Source organism: Lactuca saligna, chromosome 3 (assembly GCF_052625555.1).
Source record: "Lactuca saligna cultivar CGN05327 chromosome 3, ASM5262555v1, whole genome shotgun sequence".
NCBI classification, from domain to species: domain Eukaryota; kingdom Viridiplantae; phylum Streptophyta; class Magnoliopsida; order Asterales; family Asteraceae; genus Lactuca; species Lactuca saligna.
Window position 1 is genome coordinate 8,035,250 of NC_136419.1, and position 13,605 is coordinate 8,048,854.

General features: G+C 37.2%; 1 pseudogene; it reads left to right on the top strand.

Moving 5' to 3' along the window:
* Positions 1 to 1,601: 1,601 nt before the first annotated feature.
* On the top strand, positions 1,602 to 2,349 carry LOC145035171 (DNA ligase 6 pseudogene; annotated as a pseudogene).
* The last annotated feature ends 11,256 nt before the right edge of the window (positions 2,350 to 13,605 follow it).

Genomic DNA, 13,605 nt, shown 5'->3' on the forward strand with positions numbered 1-13,605 from the left:
GTCTGGTTCCATGTGAAACGGGGAGGGGATAATTTCTAGTTGCATTAAATAAGGGACAATCTTAATATCTGATTTTAAACAAGAATTGTTTTTTATATTAAAAAAATCTAATAATAAAAAAAGATATGATATCTATGTTATTTTTTTTTTAAATGGTAAATCGTATCATCTGAGTGGTTTATGTTGGTCTGCCCTAAAAAATACATGGGAAATAAATTGCGGAATAATATATATATATATATATATATATATATATATATATATATATATATATATATATATATATATTTTAGACTAGCCACTATTTGAATCGTAGACATCTTGTATGAAATTTTGTATTTCAACCATTAGATTTCAATCATAGGAATGATATTTACGTTACTTTTTTTGAATGGCCAAAATATATTAACATAAATAAAGGTGTCCAACAGAAAGTTGAACAAAATATACAATGTTTGAGAAGAAAGATACAAAACAAAAAACATAATAAGGTAACCAAAACGACATCCTACTAAGGGTAAAGTATGCAACTTCTAATCAGGAAAACGATATCCATCCATTGTTATCCGTTTCCACATATCTCAGATAGGGGCAAAATTATCCAATTCTGTTGAAACCAACACCAAATGTTTTATCTAACTTGTGGAAATCCACACAACAGCCCGGTTAAATACCAATACTCCAATTTTGACTCATGATCTAACCCACCCATTGTTTTCATTACATCACAGATTCTGTATTGACATAATTAATCATTATAGCATCCCAAAAATCATAGTAAAATTTTTCATTTTAAAACCATTTAATAATCCATAAACCATACAAACATATTGTTTCCAAGAACATAGTTAAAATCAGAGTATCCTAAAATCATTAATCAACAAAATATCCAAGGATGATGTGCACAATCATGCATTCGCCTTGTCCCGATCATCTGATGTACCTGAAACCATGAAATCAAACTGTAAGCCAAAGCTTAGTGAGTTCCCCCAAAGTACCCCACTCGACCAAACAAATATACATATTACATACTGGGTTCACAGTCTCCCGACTGGATTACCCTGGCCCATAATCTCCCAACTGGATCGCCACCTTGGCCCACAATCTTCTAACTGGATCATCACTGGCGTACAATCTCCTAATTGGATTTCCCGGGTTTGTTAATCGACATTACAAATCAGTGCAACCTCAACCCACCCATACTATGTCGTCATATATAATAGATAAACATATAACTAGCAAATACATGTAATTATACAGATCTACCAAACCAACATATTAATCAACATAGCATAATCCTATATACCAGGATACATAACCTAGTGGGTCATTATTGGTGCCTTATACCCACGAGTACAGTGAGGAGAAACTCACCTGAACAGCTCTATAGAATATTCAAGGGAAAATGTCATATTAGCCCATCGAACTTTTCATGTTTATTTTAAAGGGTCATCTAACTTTTTTTTTGTACGTTAAGGGAATGAACTCTCGTTTGACCTGGTAAGAAAGTCACTTGACCCACTATAACAGGTTTTAATCTCATTGTAGCCTCATCTCCTCCAACCTCCTCCCACTAAAATAGGTTTCCCCTCTCCAAACTTATGCCCAAAAATAAATTTATCGTTTATGGCTTCCGAGTATCCGGCTTCTACTCTGTATCCTATTTCCTCTCACATTTCCACTTGGAACACTATGATGGACTCAATACAAACTAGTCTAAGGTATTATCTTTTGTTCAGAGATTACTTCCCGCCTTATTATTCAAGTACTTCAAGTTTTGGAATCATTTGCGGTGCCTTTGCCTTTTTCGGAGTCAGTTTGGTCAACGGTAGTGAGATTTAATTGGTTGATGCAAATCACTACCCCGGTGTAGTCCGGTTCTTATTTAATATCCAGACTGGAGATGGGAGTTTCGAGAGGTATGTTCATATCGTTGACTTTAGGTATTGTATTTCTATGAAATCTGAAACTGTTGTGAACGAATTTATGGGTGTTGATTTTGTTTTCCTGGATACAACTTAATGTAATCCTAAATACTTGTCTCTTTCGCAACAGGAGCTCATTTATTATGTAGTTAGTGTGATTGAGAAGTATAGTGAATAAAATGATGGTGGTTTAAAGTTTGTTTTGTTTCTTGCATCCACATATGACATCAAGAAAGAGAAAAAATTTCTTGAGATTTCACGTAGGTGTAAGAGAAAGATACATGTTGATGTCAGAAAATTGGGTATTTTGCATACTCTAGGGTTTGGAGAAGATGATGTATTTACTACTAAAGAATCTAAAAGGGATGTTCATGTTGTTGGGTGGAATGTTTTAGGTGAAAACATGGCCTTATTTCCGACCTAATTTTGCAAAAATAATTGAAATTAAGGATGCTAAAGGTCAAACAGTGGTCAAGACAAATATTTTATAGGCTTACCTGATATGAGGTCACATAAAGATATTTTAAAACAGAAAAATAAGAGTTCATTCCCTTAATGTACAAAAAAAAAAAGTTGGATGACCTTTCAAAAAAACACGACAAGTTTGATGGGTTAATATAACATTTGCTCATTATTCAATTCTACCCAAGTTTGACCAAAAGTCAAACTGCTCAAAAAGTCAACATCAAAGCTAAGGTCAAAATTGCCAAGCTCTCCACATCATAGCCTTCCTTGGCAACATCGTGGGCACTAAATGCCAAAATAGTCGTTGACTCCCCAATCACCACACTGTGGCCGCCTAAGGCCACACCTTGGGGACTGGTTTGAACAACTCAAACGAGCTTAATACTTTTTCTTCCAATTTCAAGAGCTCCAAAGCTCAGGTATGATCCTTCCCAAGGTCTTAATGGATAAAGTTTCTAACTTTATCCATTATGAAGGTCCAAACCACCAAGAGGTGGAGTTTAAGTCTTAAAAGGACCCAAAATGAATCTTTCTTTACTTAATCCATTAAGTCTAAGTCTCCATGTAACACCCCGTTCAGGATCATTCTGTAATTCAGGGCCGTGGACCGGAAGTTGATTGTGTAAAGGCTTTGGGCCTTAAGGAGGCGATGTTAAGACCTTTTAGAAGGAGGTAAAGATGGTTATGAGATCTAAACCTTTGAATTGGATTTTATAGTCAAAGGGTAAAGCGAGATAAATCATAGATAGGGTTCTTGCATAAAATATGGATTTTTTTTCGAGAAGTTTTTAGTCCAAGATATTTAGATAATATTGTAGAGCTTCTCAACACCTTTCATGGATATAAACAACGTTAAAATCGGAGTTAGAACGAAGAAGTTATGCATGTTTTAAGTTTGGTCAGTTTTGGGTTATGCTGAGTACGCTAGGTGTATCGAGGCACCCTGAGTATGCTGGGCATACCAAGAGCACGTTGGGCATATGCGATTAGTGACCAAACCCTATTTTCGAGGTTTGAGCCATATTTAAACTCCTTAACTCCCCCAAACCCAATCCATTCTCAGCCTCCACCCTTCAACACCCCTTCCATGAAACCATAACACTAGTTGAGCATTGTGTGCTAAAAGAAGGTATTTTTGAGTGCTTTGTAGTATGCATGGTGCACCTTGGAGAAGAAAGAACTTCTTGGAGAAGTGTTGGTTACTTTGGAGCTTGTAGATCAGGACGTTGTTCACCCTTATCTATCTTATAGAGATATAAAGTTTGAATCTTGATGATGCATTTGTTAGATCTAGCTAATTTTAGATGTTATGATCTTTTGGTCATTTTAGTGCATAAATTTTAGATCTTGAAAGTTTGTGACCTTGTTATTGATAAAGTTGGAAACTTTATGCATATACACATCATTTTGATTCAAATCTGGAAGTTGGAGACTTGCAAGTAATGGATTAAGTTGAAAAAGACGAACTTTTTGGTCCTTTTGAGACTTAAAGACTAGATCTTATTTGTTGGGATCATTCTAATGGATAAAGTTGGAAACTTTATCCATTATAAATTTATTATGAACTATAAAAATGTGATATTGGCCCTTCTTTCTCTTCCATGCAAGAGTTGTGATGACCTATTGTGTTAAGAACTTAGGGTTTTCTTAGAAGTAGGTCCATGTTGGTTTTGAGGCCAAATCAGGTTATTAGGCCATAATGGGCTTTTGTTGCTTTTGACTTGGGCTTTGGATTGCCATTTTCGGTTTTAGGTTTTTTATGCATTTTGGATTGGGCCTTGGTTATGGAACATGTAAGAAAGGGTAGAATGGTCTTTTACCCTTTATGAGGTTGGTTTATGGAGTGGGCCTAAGATTTTTGGATTATCGGGTTATTGATTAAGATTGTATTTATTTTGTTAGTTGGTGTGAGGTTATTCGGTTCAACGGTCCGAATAGTTATTTGGTTATCAGCATACTGAGGTGAGTTTCCTCACTTTATTTAGCGGGTCGAAGGCACCAATGCCAACCCATGGTTTATTATGCTTAATTATTTAGTGTTGCTCGGTGGAGCACCCCTCCTTTGACTTCTTTGGTGCTTGTACCAACTCGGGAGCGATTATGATCTGGTAGTAATGTTGTGCCCTAGTGTTTGTGGTGAGGATCGTCGCTGATCCCTGGCACGTATTAAATTTAACTATGTCATGGATCATTGATGGTACGAGGTGTAATAAGGAGATTGTCGACCTTCCAAGCAGAATATTGTGTTCTGCTGGATACCGGATCAGAAAAAATTCGATTGTTCGTGTGATTTGGTCCCTCTCGTTGTGACTGACCAACGTTAAGGACAATCGAATAGTTCCCAATAGCCACAAAATATGTCATGTGAATCCTAACAATGGCCCACCGGTTGGGGGTTGTAGCCCCTCCTTCCACACATCTGGTAATTTCTTGAAACAATAGTTAAGGCGCACATGCATTTTAAAAGTTATTATGTGGCCAAGCTGGTTAGAATTCTTAAGGCACATGAAAGCGAAGTGTCGAAAGAAGAGAAAGTTGTTTCTAATATGGTGTCTCTAGCTCTTGTCGCGAAAAGCAAGACTATTGCAGAGGAAGAGTCTGAGTTTGATCATTCTGAGTGTGATCTTACAAATGAGGAGTTTGCTTTAATGGTCTCAAATCCCAAGAGGTTCGCAAGGACGAAATTTCCATCAAACAATATCCAAAACCGGCATGGCAGCTACAGCTTCGAAAGGGTTAAAGAGGAGAACAAAAGCATTTCTCAAAAGGAGGAAGAGAAAAAGGAGAAAATGGTCATTAATGATTCTGGCTATGACGGTAACTATTGTCATGGTAAAAACCATTTGGTAAAGGATTGTTTGCTTATGAGGTTGACTGAGAGGAAACAAGGAGAGATGATGAGGCGTACCACCTGCGAAAGTTGGAGGAAATCAAGAAGAAAAAGACTAATGAAAACTTTATGTCTGCTTTAAGTGTGCAGGAAAATGTGACAGAAAACGAGTTTGGAGGAGTTGAAGTCTGGTCAACAGACTCGGAGGATGATGAGGTTCGCAAGCCCACACATGGAAGGGCGTTCGTTGCGAAGGAGGGGAGTTCACAATTTGCTGGAATGTGTTTGATGGTGACGAATGATGGGTCACAGTCAAAGGAAAATGCTACTGGGAATGGAAGAAGAGATGATAGTTGTTTCACTTCAAGACCAGTTCCCGAACAAATCAACGAATGTGAACAACTGATTAACAAGGTAGATCTAATTCTCGAATCTCTCAATATACCTGTGTCTAGATACGAAACTGAATTAAACGATCTAAAACTCAGTTTTCAAACATAAGTGATAGTTTAAAAGGATTCGTTTGACAAACGCTAACCTAACTGATCAAATCAGCAAGGTTTCTTCGAAAAGCCATGAGAGGCGAATGTAGATTGAGAAGATCGAGTGGGAGTTGTCTAAGTCTAGTGATCATTTAATTTACTTGAAATGAGACAATTTAAAGCTTTTAAAATTACGTAACATTTTCTATTTGATTGCTAAAAGGTTTTACTTTAACATTACTCAGTTGCACCTTAATTGTGGAATTGGTGAGAAATTCATAAGATGATCTTACCATTTCTTGAATTAAAGGAAGATGAAATAGATGCCGACTATTACAAATGCGAATCCATAGTTTCATCAGACGAAGCTACTGATGCATACAAGGTTGGACTAGAATGAATTGAATCATACATTAAGTCCAAAGACCACAAAAATATGTTAAAAAAGCTTCTGGATGAAAACGATAAGAAGCAAATCAAATCTGATACTGTACTGAAATTTGACTCATAGAGTGCCAAATTAAGTTCAGAAAATAAGATAAATGTTGAAAGCACACACCTGAATTCGATGAGGATCGTGATATGAGCAAAATTTCGGTAGAGGATGTTGTGGATTGCTCAGAATTTATTAAAAATGGACCTCAACCTGTGAAAGGTTTGATTTCTGAAAATTCGGTTAAATTCGCACGTATTTCTCAAAATAAACCAAAAACATTAAAAGCGAAAGCAACTATTTTCCCTAAAGTCCAAACTGTACCCAATCAAGTGTTTTCCACTAAAAGACTGGACAAAAATCAAACTGTTGAACTAACGTCCATTGTCAACGAAGACAACAAAGAAGGTTGCGATGATTATTTTTGGTCCGCTCCTATAGATAATGTAGACGAAATGAAGGGTTTTTCAGAAAGAACCTCATGGAGTGTGACAGGAAGATATGTCGAAGAACCACTGAACAATCACTCAGCATTTGAGAAAGGTAGCCCAAGTGGTATCAAGGAAGTTCAATGCGAACCTAAACCAATGAAAGCAGAAAGCGGTGCTAGAAACGCAAAACCAAAGGCGAACATCGACAAATCGTCAGAGCAACTTGCAGCTCAAAAATGCCAGTGAAATGTGAGATATAAAGGAAATCTCAATGAAAGGAAGCAATTTTGGCAATCCCAAAATTCCATCTATGCTCGCATAGAAAAATCTTTCATTCAGAATGCGAAATCTCGTTCGCATGAGAATACTAGTGAATATTCACAATGTCATTCTTGCAAATCAAAAAGGAACTTTGTTCAAAAACCTTCTCTTTCAAAGTAGCCCATTGAGAAACCAAAATCTCATCCCATAAATACATCAGCCAAAGATGTCAAAGGAAAGGGAAAGTTAGTCTCGGATTCTGAAGTTCAAACCAAGAAAGCGACTACTAACCCTAAGAAAGTTAAGAGTGAATTCGTCAGGAATCAAGTAAAAAATAATCAAAATCAATCTGATTCTAAATAAATGAAAATGTAAAATAGCAAAATAAAAGTTTTCACCATAACTAAGAAAGATGAAACCACATTAGTCAAACAAACTTATATGGTTAATTCAACAATTTCTTTTCCTTTTTCTGTAAGAGGCTCACAAGGACCTAAGAAACTTTAGGTTCCTAAATCTGCTTGATTTTTTCAAGTCATTCATGACGAGCAGTTCGTCTCTAAATAGTATATCGACAGTGGCTGCTCACGTCACATGACAGGTTAGAAGGAGTAGCTGTGAGAGTTTCGAGCTTTCAAAGATGGTGGAAATGTGAAGTATGGAAACAACTCGTTTGGAAAGATCAAAGGTTGTGGAATGATAATGAATGGAGAATTCTCAATTCATAAAGTGGCATACGTGGAAGGTTAACAACATAACCTTATAAGTGTTTCACAACTGGTTGCAGGGACAGGCTTGAAAGTATCGTTTGACGATGAAGGATCCGAAATAATCGAAAAAAATGAAAGCAGTTCTCTTAAAATCAAAGCGAAAAAGGGAAACATATCCTTTGAATCTAAGCCTGATATGAGGGAAGTCTGCCATATGCTTGCTTAAGAAAGATCACTCTGATGAAAGCTAGTTGGGCATAGAAGACTTTCGCACCTCAACTTCAAAGACATCAACAAGGTTGTTCTTGGTGATCATGTGCGGGGGCTTGCTCTCTTGAAATATAATAAGGATCATTTGTGTGAAGCCAACCAAATGGGGAAGCAAAGCAGGAAAAGTCATCCAACCACAGTGAACATGAAAATCATTGAACCACTGGAACTTCTATACATCGATCTTTGTGGACCTTCTACAATTGAGATTGTTGTTGGCACTAAGTACATTCTCATCATAGTTGATGATTTTTCACGTTTCACTTGGGTGTATTTTCTTGAATAGAAATATAAAGGTACTCTGAAATTCAAAGAATTTATAAAGCAAATTGAGCTTCAAATGCGAAAGATGGTTCGCAATGTTCAAAGTGATAATGGCTTGGAATTCAAGAACCAAGGACTCGACGAATTTCTAGCTAAAAAGGGAGTTTCACACAATTTCTCTGCTCCCAATACTCCACAACAAAATGATGTAGTTGAAAGGTGAAACATGTCTTTGTGTGAAGCTGCAAGGACTATGCTATCCTTCGCATGTCTGCCTCTTTATTTTTGGGTGGATGCGATTGCAACTGCTTGTTATACTCAAAATTGATCCATTCTGAATAAGTGATTCTCTATTACTCCCTACGAAATCATAAATAATTGTAAACCTAATGTCAAGTTTTTCCATGTATTTGGTTCCAGGTGTTTGATTTTCAACTCCAAGGAACAACAAAACAAATTCGCTGTGAAAGCTGACGAAGGTATATTTTTGGGGTATTCGCTGACCTCCAAAGTATATAGGTTTCTCAACAAACGCTCAAAGAAGATGGAAGAAACCTATTATGTTACGTTCGATGATAACTACATGAAGAGGATTCAAATGAAGGAGAGTAAATCAGAGGAAATCTTTCCTAAGCGAAGTCCAGCTACTGTTCCGATCTCCACTCTGTACGATGAAATCATGCTACTCTTTGATGAGCCAGAGATGGCTATCACATCTGAAGCGAAAGCAACTGACAACAAGGTCGATGAATTGAAGAAGATAATTGATAAAGCCACAAAATACATGGACAATCATCCATCAACTATGAACATGCCTCAAGACACGAGGACTCCAGACCAGGGGGAGAATTCTGACTCCAATGCACATCCTCAGGGGGAGCAACCAACTCCACAAGAAATGAACATTCCATCGTAGGGGGAGGGTTATACATTGTCTCCTTCCCCTGACCCAGATGACTCTCTGCTCACCATGACTCTCGAACTTCCATTCACAAGAGATACTTCAAATCCTGATGAAGAGGACCACTCGTCATTTGAGGGGGAGAATAAGGATGTGAATGACCATTCAGACATTCAATCTGAATTCGAAGAAGTAAATGCTGAACTGGATCCTTCTTATGATCCAAATTATCCTCCAATAATCAAATAGATCAGAGATCACCACAAAACCTAAGTCATTGGTGAATCCTCTGCAGGTATCCTTACGAGATCTCAGATAAAAGCGAAACAAATTTCATTATTCTCTAACATGGGATTATGTATGTCGAGTTCGTTCGTGTCCAAGATCGAACCCAAAATCGTCAACACTGATCTTGATCATTCTGATTGGGTGCAAGTGATGCAAGACGAGCTCAATGAGTTCGAATGAAACAAAGTTTGGAAGTTAATTCCTACTCCACCTGAAGCATCAGTTGTTGGATTGAAATGGGATTTCGCAATAAGTTGGATAAAGAAGGGAATGTTATAAGAAACAAGGCAAGACTCGTGGTTAAGAGTTACTACCTGGAAGAGGGTATCGACTATGAAGAAACCTTCGTACCTGTTGCAAGGTTGGAATCAGTTCGCATATTACTGGCATACGCAACACATAAGAACTTCAAAGTGTTTCAGATGGATGTTAAATGCGCATTCCTGAATGCTGAATTAGAAGAAACGGTATATGTCGAACAACCACCTGGGTTTGTTAATGAGAAGTATCCCAATCACTGCTACATTTTGGATAAGGCAGTCTATGAACTCAAGCAAGCTCCGAGAGCCAGGTATGAAACTCTTACTCATTTCCTTAAAATGTCTAAATTTAAACAAGGTTCGGTTAACCCAACCTTCTTTCGCAAGAAAGAGGGTGACCACTTGATGATCGTCCAAATTTATGTTGATGACATCATCTTCGGTTCTACTACTTCAAGCTTAACAGCTGAATTCTGAAAGTTGATGGAAACTAAATTTGAGATGAGCTCCATGGGTCCTATTAACTTTATCCTTGGATTGAAGACCAAAAGGTATTTTCATAAATTAGGAAGCATATAAAAAGAGTCCTCTCTCTAAGTTTGGCATGGTAGGAGACTCTAAAGTGAAGGTTCTAATGGCATTCAGAACGAAACTCACACCATCTCTGGAAAAACCAGCTGTGGATATGATCCTTTATCGTCAAACGATTGGTTCCTTAATGTATATAACAGCTAATAGATCGATATTATGTTTTCTGTTTGTTATTGTTCAAGGTGCCAAGCAAATCCTCATGAACCTCACATGGTGGCAGTTAAGAATATTTTCAGATACCTAAAACGAACTTCATCTTTAGGCATATGGTATCCTGCGAATTCAGGCTTCTTCTATTAAGTGTTTTCAAATGCTGAACTTGGGGGATGTGGTTTAGATAGAAAGTATACAACTAGTGGATGTCAATTTCTCGATGGAAAACTAGTTAGTTGGCAGTCCAAAAGGCAAACAGGTGTATCACTATCAACAACTGAGGCTGAATATAAAGCTTCAACTTCGTGTACGTTTCAGGTCATTTGGATTCAAAGCCAACTTTGTAATTATGGCTTGAGTATGAAACGGATCCCTCTTTACTGTGACTCTGAAAGTGCAATTCACATTTGACACAACCTAGTGCAACACTCCAAGACAAAACACATAGCATTGCAGTACCATTTCTTCAAGGATCACGTAGAAGACGACAACATTGAAATTCATTTCGTTAGATCCTTTGATCAGTTGGCTGACACATTCACAAAAGCCTTACCTGAAACAACCTTTAATAGGATCCTTCAAGGCCTTTGAATGATGGAAGTTGAATCAATTCCAAAATGACTCTCGCACACATAATGTTTGGCACTGCAAATCAGTGCGAACATTCGCAGTAGTTCATAGTCCACTACTCATTCGCAGTCTTCTTTAACACTGCGAATCGGTGCGAGCGTTTGTTGTAGTTCGCAGACTACTGTTCATTCATGGTTCAGATTTTTCAAATATCATTTTGTACTTTATGTATATCATTGCTTATCTTTATTCTATTTTTCAATCTTTTATGTTTTTAATTTTTTATTTAGAATATCACAAAAGACAAAAAAAAAATTTCGTGTTTATTTTATTTTATTTGTTTTTCACAAAGTTCAAAACTATCAAAAATACCTTTAAAAATCACGGAGGCACAGATTCGTATCAAATCTCAATTAATGTCAAGGGGTAGGTATAACTCTCTTTATCTATGTATTAGCTAAGTGTCCCTAGAAGCATGCTGCTGCATGTTGTTTGAAGCCTCAATAGACTCTATGTAAAGCCTTAATGAATCGAATCTACCATTTGTTTCTTCCAAAACTAGGCTGTTAAATTCACATCAGTCATGAGCTACCTTACTCTTCTCATCTTGAGTTAATTGTTATCTGCTTGGTCACATTCGCATAGCAGAGGTACATTTACTTCTCAGGAACCACCTTCAGTCTTCTCCATTTGCCTTCGTACTTATATATGTAACCCTTGAGACTCTCAGCTATACCACTGAGGTTTATGGTTACGAAATATCTGAGTTAATGATCTTAGGTTCTTTCACCACAAACTAATTGAAACCCAAAATCCAACACACTTACATGAATTGACGGTGAACAATTAATTGTTCAAGGTTTTCCCCATGGAATTAAAGAAAGCCGCCTTCATGGTTTGTAGAAAGAAATATATTTTTTCTGTTATGAGATCTTTAATAAGTGTTCTTAAACCAAGTCACTTCTTTCCATTTTTTTGAGATTGCACACTTTAGTCTAGTTACTAGAATAATTCCAAACATACTAGTTCAACTGACTACACTGGTCACACGAGTACTTCATCCGATATTCGTACTTATATTAAGTTTGTTGTTTGATTGGAGAGACACCCACCCAATGAGCCAAATTAAAAAAGACCTTTCAATGTTTTTTTTTATCAAACATTTGATTGTATATCAACACGAAACCACCCAGACACTTCTTAGTCTCTCTTGACTTCCAAGGAAGAGATCTATGCCTGGGATCAACTGTTTTGTGTCTTAATACATACATCATGAAATTCCTCGTATATATCTTGATTTATTTCTTTATCTTTGACACTCTTACATGAAGGTCCTTGAGATTTTCCGAAAGTCTTGTTCGTGGTTTTTAATGCTACTTTCAGGTTCGCAGTGTTGCCAAGTTTTCTAAAAATGAAGGTTCGTAATAGATGGGTCCAAGAATGCTTAACTGCGAAAAGTGGATGATGACGTGGCAAGGTCTAATGATAAGAATTCTAAAAGGCGCATATATAATTTGAACGACCAACTATTTTTCCGTCGTATGACACACGGGTCTGACATATACAGTAGTCAAGTCGCGCTTTTTCAGGCGATGTTTTAGTACCCGATGTACTCTCTCTTTGGAATTTTCTCACAAATCGAATGGTTTTTAAAGTTTTTGACGGTTCCTCTCTCATTATCACTTTCAAAATCCTCTTAAAAGATTTCTGGCGATCAAAAGATTCAACTGTTCATCTTCTTCTCCAAGCTCTCAACAATGGCAGGTTCATTTGAAAATGTTTTTGTTCAAGATCAAACATCCCATTCTTCTCTTCTAGATGTCTAACAAAGTCAAAACATGGTGATTGATCTCGATCCAGTCAAATACGACAACTTCATGCTACCCATCATCGAGTGCCTCAAGTATTCTCCTCTCACAATTGCTCTTTCAAGAATGGAGAATGTTCCTCTCCCACTCCTACCCAAGGCTAATTCATAAGAAAACTACATCCAGGAAGAACAAAGGATTACGTTCGAGATCCACGATCGTAAAACCTCAATCACAAAATCTCAATTTTGTTCTCTTCTTCAACTTCTACAGTCTGATGATATGATCCACCCAGAGTCGGTGTCAAATGTTGCACATTTTTGGATTCTAATAGTCCACCATTCTATTGAAAAGATCCAGATCTCAGTGATGCAAAACTCTTTGATAGAAGAAATGCAAGTTATTCTTGCTGAAGTAGACAAATCCAAGAAAGGGGGAAAGGGTGCGAAGAAGGGAGTAAAGAAATCTACAGATAAGGAGGGACCTTTTGCCATTGCGAAACCTTCACCCAAAAAGTGAAAGGCACCAGTAGCATCTTCTACTACTGTTCCTAAAATAAGAAACCAGCCCGCTCGAAAGAGAAACTCACCCAATCCAAGTGAAAGTGAAGGTTTAGATTCTAAGACCGAGTCAGATATTCGGATTGAGGAAAACCAACCTGTTCGCAATGAGGAGGAAGAGCAAGTTCACAATAAGGAAGTTCGCAATGAGGAGGGTGACAACACTCGCACTGAAGAGCCAAATCCCAATCGAGAGGTAACTCAAACCTTCAATGATTCTATTCCTTCTCCTCCTCCATCACATACAACTTCTTCTATTCCAATCACCATAGCACCTTGTCCTCCACCCGTTTCTTAATCACAACAAACCAATATTCTTCTTTCTACTCCTATCTTCACTAATTCTATAATCCCACTCACTACTTCAGCCACTCCTGTAGTTTCAATCAACATATCTAATACT